Below are 7971 nucleotides of genomic sequence, written 5' to 3'. Positions count from 1 at the left end.
AGATTGTCGTGGCTCTTGATTTGAGTGAAAATAGAGTTTGTTGTAGCTTTTCATTAACCTTGACATCCAGTCAATCGGTTTTCTCAAATGGTTTGTAATTCCCCATTCTCTAGTGACAGATTGTGTACAGGGTAACTCCTCTAGCATTAACTTTAACTAACTATCTTCTTCTGAGAGCCTCCTGTATATTTTTAGTGAACTTTTCACATAATTTGGGGTTAGTTGACCCAAATATGATGTCATCCACATAAATTTGTACAAGTAATATATGTGAATCTTTGCCAAATTTAAAGAGTGTTTTATCTACTGTGACAATAACAAAATCATGCTCAAATAAGAATGTTGACATTGTGTCATACCAATCTCTAGGAGCTTGCTTACAACCATATAAAACTTTATCTAATTTGAAAACATGATGAGGCAAAGTATGATTTTAAAAACCAGGGGGCTGTTCAACATAGACATTTTCATTAAGTATACCGTTAAGAAAAACACTTTTAACATCCATTTGTTCTGTTTCTCCTTTCAGTAACACCGTTTTGCTGTGAAGTTCTGGCACTAGACAACTTGTGTCTAATACTAGATTCCTCAAGGAAAGAAGACAGATTCTTGTTTGTAAATTCAGTTCCTCTATCACTTCTTATTTTTATTATGCCTAGGAATTTTTTATTTTGTAGTCTTCAAATAATTTTAATTAAATTAACACCATCCTTAGATATTAAAAATACTACTGAAGTAAACCTTAAGTAATCATCAACTATGACCAAAGTTTATCTCATTCCCCCTAAACTAGTTACTGGAATTGGGCCAAACAGGTCCATGTGAAACAATTCCAGACACCTATCAGATTGGATATTTCCTTTGTTTTTAAAAGTTGATCTGACATATTTGCCCATCTAACAAGTTGGTCAGACCTTGTCTTTATGAAATTTCAGTTTAGGAATTCCAGTTACAAGATCTTTAGAACAAATGTTATTAATTGTTTTAAAGTTTAAGTGATTAAGTCTTTTATGTCATAACCAGTTTTGATCATTTTTAGCAATTATGCATAAGGGTTCAAATGAATTATTCTTTCAATTCATTTTATATGAGTTTCCTACTTTACTTCTTGTCAATAGGGTGTTCCCCTACTGATCTCTAACAAGACATGCATGCCTTAGAATTTCTACTTTGTACCCATTATCACACATTAGAGTTATGCTAATTAGGTTATAAAATTCGTAAGTGCATGGTGTGCATATCATTAGATGAAGGGTCACTCTACTGATAACTATAGTACCATTAAACACCAATGTCAAAATATGATCGATTAGAAGATCATCCTTAAACTTGAAATTGCGAAGAATCCGTTACCTGATCACTAGGTGAATATGATCTCTGTGGATGAACCTATTAACCGTCTTAAAGTTAATATGGTCAATCCATGGCCTAAAAAGGAAAATAAAAAAAATTCCACCTCCACAAAAGTGTCTCAAAATTGGTGGATCCCTGATAATCATAGGGCAAGTTCTCCTATGAGAAATGTGCGACATGAAATCTTAGCAAATCGATAAAAATAGCCCCTACCAATATGACTAACTTCCTAGATAATCTAATGACCCAAGAAAGGAAAATAAGCCTAGAGCTCAAAACCCGGGCAATAGTCTTGTTCTTCAATTAAAGAAGACGAATGTTAATATTTCCATCTTGGAAATTTTGATGTATTCTATAGAGCACGGGAAGGTCGTGCTTAATGAGCTAAGAACGGATAGTATACCAGCTAACACAACCCTTGAAGAGTTAGTTAGAATTATTTCAGTAACTTCTCAAATCAACATGATAGGTTTCAAGGACAAAGATCTACCTACTCCTGACCAAACTCATGTTAAGACACTTTTCATTTATGTAAAGATGGTCGATAAAGTCATTCCCATGACTCTAATTGACAATGGTTCAGCACTGAACATATGTCCATGGAAGACTCTCCAAGAAATCAGCATGTCTACTGATAAAATCAAGTTTCGCAAACACGCTCTTCAGGTTTCGAAATCTTTTTAGATTGTTCTTTTAATCATAATTCATCTGTTAATATAATTAGGAAAATGAATGCTTATTGACACGAATCTCTAGAAAAGCTGGTCAGAAACAATCCCTCTATGACAGAGGAAGGCTCGGATGATGAAAATTCTTATAAGATAGACTACGTAAACCTACTAGTGGCTGATAAAGCTCATGTGATTAACCTGAGAGTTGATAACAACAACACCCCTTTATCACTATGAAAAAGTGTCTGATGTTGTTATAAATAAAGAAGTCTATAACGACAATCCTGATGGGATGTCATCTTCTATTTGTAATAAAGCGTCCAATAAATACTAGAGTATAGTTTCGAATATATGTCAGATAATGATGTTTCTTTTCAGTATGATATTAATTTTCAAAATGAAAAACTTCTTAGAATATGAGGACGAAATCGTTTTAACCGCTGAAAAACAATCGAAATAAACCTCAATGCGGCCAATGATCCTCAAATTTTATTGATCGGACAAAGTCTGACTAATCACGAACGTCATGAAATGATAGAATTGTTAAAAGCCAACAAAGACATGTTCGCCTGGTCTTACAAGGATATGTTCGGTGTAGATACTGACATTGGTTGACATCAGATTCCCCTTTATCAAGAGGCTAAACTCGTCAAACAAAAGTTAAAACGATTGAAAACTGAGGTTGTAGCCAAAATAAAAGAGGAAGTTCAAAAGTAGTTGGAAGAAATATTTTTTGAAACTGTGGATTACCCCACGTGGATAGCTAATGTGGTTCCTGTCTTAAAGAAATACGGAAAAATGCGCGTGTGTGTAGACTACCGCAATCTGAACAAAGTTATCCCTAAGAATAGTTTTATTTTACCTCATATCAACATTTTAGTCGATCATGCCACTATTAATCAGCTATTGTCTTTCATGGATGGATTTTTAGAATATAATCAGATCTTAATCACAGAAGAAGGCAAAAAAAACTACCTTTATCACATAAGTATGCACGTTTTGTTTCAGTGTCATGTCCTTCGGTCTTAAAAATACCTGGACTACTTACCAAAAAGTAGTAACTATGATCTTGCACGACATGATCTACAAGGAAGTGGAAGTCTATATAGACGACATGATCATGAAATTTAAAGATTACATGGGTCATATTCCCAACCTAAACAAGTTCTTACAAAGAATTAGAAAATACCAACTTCGGTAAAACTTTAAAAAAAATGTGCGTTCGAAGTATCCACTAGTAAAATGTTAGGCGTTCTCATCCCCCAACGAAGGATATAAATCGACCCATCCAAAATCGAGGCAATCACAATTATGCCTACCCCTCGAAATGAAAGAGAAGTTAGGGACTTCCTCAGCAAAATTTAGTTCATCAATCGGTTCATTAATAAACTGATCCTCAACTGCGATCCCCTCTTCGAGCTGTTGAAGAAGGATAAAAAATTCCAGTGGGACGAAACTTGTCAACAAGTATTTGACAAAATCAAAGACTATCGAAAGTCACCACTAGCCCTTATGCCACCATGGCCCAGTGTTCCCTTAATTCTTTACCTCACAATGATAGATTTGGTTATGGGCTGCCTGTTGGCTCAAGAAAACGAGAATAAGCTCAAGATACTTTTATACTATTTGGGCAAGAGAATGACCAGATGCAAGTTAAACTATTCGACACTCGAAAAGGTGTGTTGGGCACTTGCATGGGTCACCAAAATACTAAGACATTATATGCAAGTCCACCCTATCAAGTTGGTATCTAAACTAGATCCAATCCATTATTTATTTTAGCGAACGCTGCTATCGCCCAGATTTGCTAAATGGATGATGATGATTTCTGAATACGATATTACATATACGATTCAAATTCTGTTAAAGGAAGCGTTGTTATAGACTTCCTAAATGATCAACCTATCATGATCGAGCCTTCCTATAAACTCGACTTTCCGGATGACACCATAATGTCTGTTACTTCAGACACTTGGAAGTTAATGTTTGATTAAGCTTGATCCAAGCATGGTTATAGAATTGTAATTCTCTTGATAGATACCAAAGTAACATATAATCCCATCTCTATTAAGTTGGAATATTTTGTGACCAACAACGAGGCCGAGTATGAGGCATGTCTCTTGGGTCTCAAAATTGCATATGAACGAGGAGCGACAAAACTAGACGTAGTTGCCGACTCTAACCTGGTTATATCCCAAGTTAATGGAACATGGAAAGTATGAGGAGAAAATCTTAAACCCTATCATACTTGCCTTCTCTAGTTTATCGACAAGTTCGATCACATGTCTTTTGTGCACACGTCAAGAAGATAAAATTTCTTTGTCGATGCTTTGACTACACTAGCAGCTATGACCCAAATCCATATTGGAATAAAGTTCAAACCTTTGAAAATTCGGTAGAAACAGAGGCCCAATTTTGAAATCAGAGTGGTAGCCTCCATTCAAGTTCCCACCAAACTATGGTTCGATATTCTTTAAAAATACATTGAGTATGGAGAATATTAGTCCCATTTCCGAGCTAAGGAACAAAGAGTCATACGCTAGTATTCCACTAACTATGTTGACGATCTTTTAATGGTTAAAACATGATTTACATTGTTGGTCACGAAGCACGACGGATCATAGAGGAAGTACACGCATGAGTGTGTGATCCACATATGAATGGACTAGTTCTTGTCAAGAAAATAATCCATCTCGGGTATTATTGACAAAATATGGAGTAGGAATGTGTCAACTATGTAAAAAGATGTCACTAGTGTTAGATCTATGCTAATCTAAAGCATACCCCCAACATTTTTACTTTATAGTATGACATCACCATGGCCCTTTCCTACATGGGGCATTGATGTCATTAGGAAAATTTATCTAACTGTGTCAATGGACATGAGTTCATACTCATAGTTATCCACTATTTCTCTAAATAGGTCGAGGCATCGTCTTACAAGATTCTAAAATCTACTCAAGTGGAAAAGTTCATTCGCATCAATATCATCGCCAGATATGGGGTACCTCATGCCATTATTTTAGATAATGGGATACACTTTTTGGGAAAGATTTTATCCTTGCTCAAAGAGTTCAAAATCGAAAACCACAAATCATCTCCATATCAACCCCAAACTAACGGCACGGTCGAAGCGGCTAACAAAAATGTGATTAGGATCATCAAGAAGATGACCAATACATATAAGAATTGGCATGAAAAGTTGTCATTTGCCTTATGGGTATATTGTACGACTGTTTGGGCATCGACAAACGAAACTCCTTATTCTTTAGTATATGGTATGGATGACATACAACCCATTGAGATTGAAATCCTTACACTAAGAATCCTTTTGGAATCCCATGTCATTGAAGAAGACTGGGTAAAATCTCGATATGAACAATTGACATTAATGGAAGACCACATGTTAGATGCGTTATGCAAAACCCAGGTTTACAAAAAACAAAGGGCCAATACTTTTAACAGAAAGGTCAACCCGAGGAACCTAAAAGAAGGTGACTTAGTGCTTAAACGAAACCGAGAACTATTAGACCCTAGGGGCAAGTTCCGACCACGATGAGAATGACTCTTCTTAATTAAGAAAATCTTCTCTAGAGGTGCAGTTTTCATATCTACAGTTGAAGGTGGAGAGTTTATTGCTCCAAGCAATCTAGACGCACTGAAACGATATTATATGTAATATCATCCTGAGCAAACGACGGCTCACAATCCAGTCTTACTAGAATTAAAACGGATTTAGTCCCCCGCCTCAAATGGACTAATTGACCTCTAGTTTTGTATAACTACGTCATTATAAAGGGAGAATTACGTGAGACCTAATTTTTCCAAAAGGAATAAAAAGAAAATATCAAAGACAAAAGGAAGATACATATACAGTTTATATATAGGTCTGGTCTTAATAAAAAGTAAATAAATAAATAAATAAAAGGAATGGATCAACTCCTAGTACTGTCTCACATAAATTCAAAAGACAATAGGAACCTTTGTTCTTTCCACCAATTAGTGACAAAGATTTTAGGAAGTAAGTAGGGGAAAAAGTATAGAGCAGCTTTGTTAATCAAACAATGATTAATCTCCCGAATCTGACCTTGAGTTTCCAGAAAACTGTAATCGATGGATATTCTTAATAAGCTCGTTTTTGTGATACGCGATTATCCAGAAATTAACCCTCCATGGAAGGCTTTAAAAAAAAGAATTGGAATAAACCCTCAAAAGCCAAGTTAAAACCGCAATTTGAGAAAGAATGTCTCATTATCCTTTATACAAAGGAATAAAGAGAGCTAGACTCAAGGCTTCAAAAATCTATATGTATAATATATGCTCTCTTGGGTTGAGGTGAAATAATCATTTATACTCACTCGGGCGGCTGTCCCGATGACTATCGCAAGAGTAAAATGTATCAATTTTCCTAGATATACCTAGGGAACCAAAAAATATAAATGCTCCTATGTAGGTTGAGGTGTTGAAATCATTGTTTATGCTGACTCAGGCAGCTGTCTCGATGACTATCGCAAGAGAAAAACGTATTAATTCCTTCAAACACTAAAAAAAAATTCCAAATAGAGTCCAAGCATTCAAACCCCCAAACCCCAAAACAACCTCAAGTATGTTGCCTATCATTATTCCCTATACGATAGCAAGAGTAGCAACAAAGAGAAGGAAAACTTTCATTTTTGAAAAAATCCATCTTCGTTGTTTTCCAACCATTCATCCTAGGGAAATGGTCACGGAAATTACCATGATCATTTCGCACAAAGCCTTGCGCAAAACTAGGGACCGGACGAAGTGAATCAGGCCGACAAACTTTGGTGGGAGTTTTTAGTAATAAAAAAAATAGGGTTGTCAATTGTTCGGAGTTAGGAGTCTTTGTTTGCTTCGAGATCAATTGGAGCATCTTCCTTGAGTAATTTGTAAGCTTTTTAAACCTCCAACTTACTTCGATTCATCATGTAAAGTCATGAATGTTCAAAAATTCGATTAACTAAAACTTGTCATTTTTATGTTTGAACCATATTTTGTTCAATCCCTGAGTGTAGTATAGTTTTAAATGTATTTTACAACGATTCTCTAGACTGAATGGAGGTTTAAAAATGAACTAAAAACGAATTTCAAATCTTGTTTAGAATTTGGTTTTGCATGTCTTGTATTCCGATTTGTATCGTTGCTGGTCATTTCCATATGTGATAGGCATGTATTAAACTATGTATGAAAACATCCAAAATGTGAGAAAATTATTTGACTAGAAAACATAGTTTTTGGTTTGTTCAAAATCGAATTGTCTTTGTTTGAAATTGTTATGATGTTTGGTTTGTGTTGGGAAAGATGTATTTTGTGTAATATGTGTGTTTGAGATAAAAAAAAATGGATTTGAGTTTGGAAAATTTTAAAAAGTTTTGTTTGAAATCTGAGTCAAACTTGGTTCCCTTGCTCACACCTACACGCCTTAGGCCTCGTTTGATCTTTGGGTTTTTGGATAAAACCCAGGTTTTATCCCAAAACCCAACAATCCAATCATCAATCAAATCAACACTTTTATTAATTAAAATACCCATATTACTCTTACTTAAATATTTTATTTTATATTTATAAATATATATATATATTATTTTATTACATTATAAAATTTATTTTCATATAAATTAAATTAATAAATTCATTTATTTAAAAAAATTATATTAAATATAAATAAAATTATAACATTCTATATTATCTAATATACCATTTAAATTTTAAATAGTGTAAATAAATAATTATGTTAGAAAATAAATTGACATATATTTAAATAAAAATATTTATAACATTAGTTTTATGTAAAAAAATTATATTAATTATATTAAATAAAAATAAATATACAATATAAATAAAATTATAATCTATTATTATTTTATGTAATATTTGAATTATAATAGTAGTTATTTATAAGTATTTATAAAAAAATTATTTATAT

The sequence above is a fragment of the Impatiens glandulifera genome, chromosome 5 (assembly GCF_907164915.1).
Source record: "Impatiens glandulifera chromosome 5, dImpGla2.1, whole genome shotgun sequence".
NCBI lineage: Eukaryota > Viridiplantae > Streptophyta > Magnoliopsida > Ericales > Balsaminaceae > Impatiens > Impatiens glandulifera.
The sequence above is the reverse complement of the archived record's forward strand: the minus strand, read 5'-3'. Positions refer to the sequence as shown.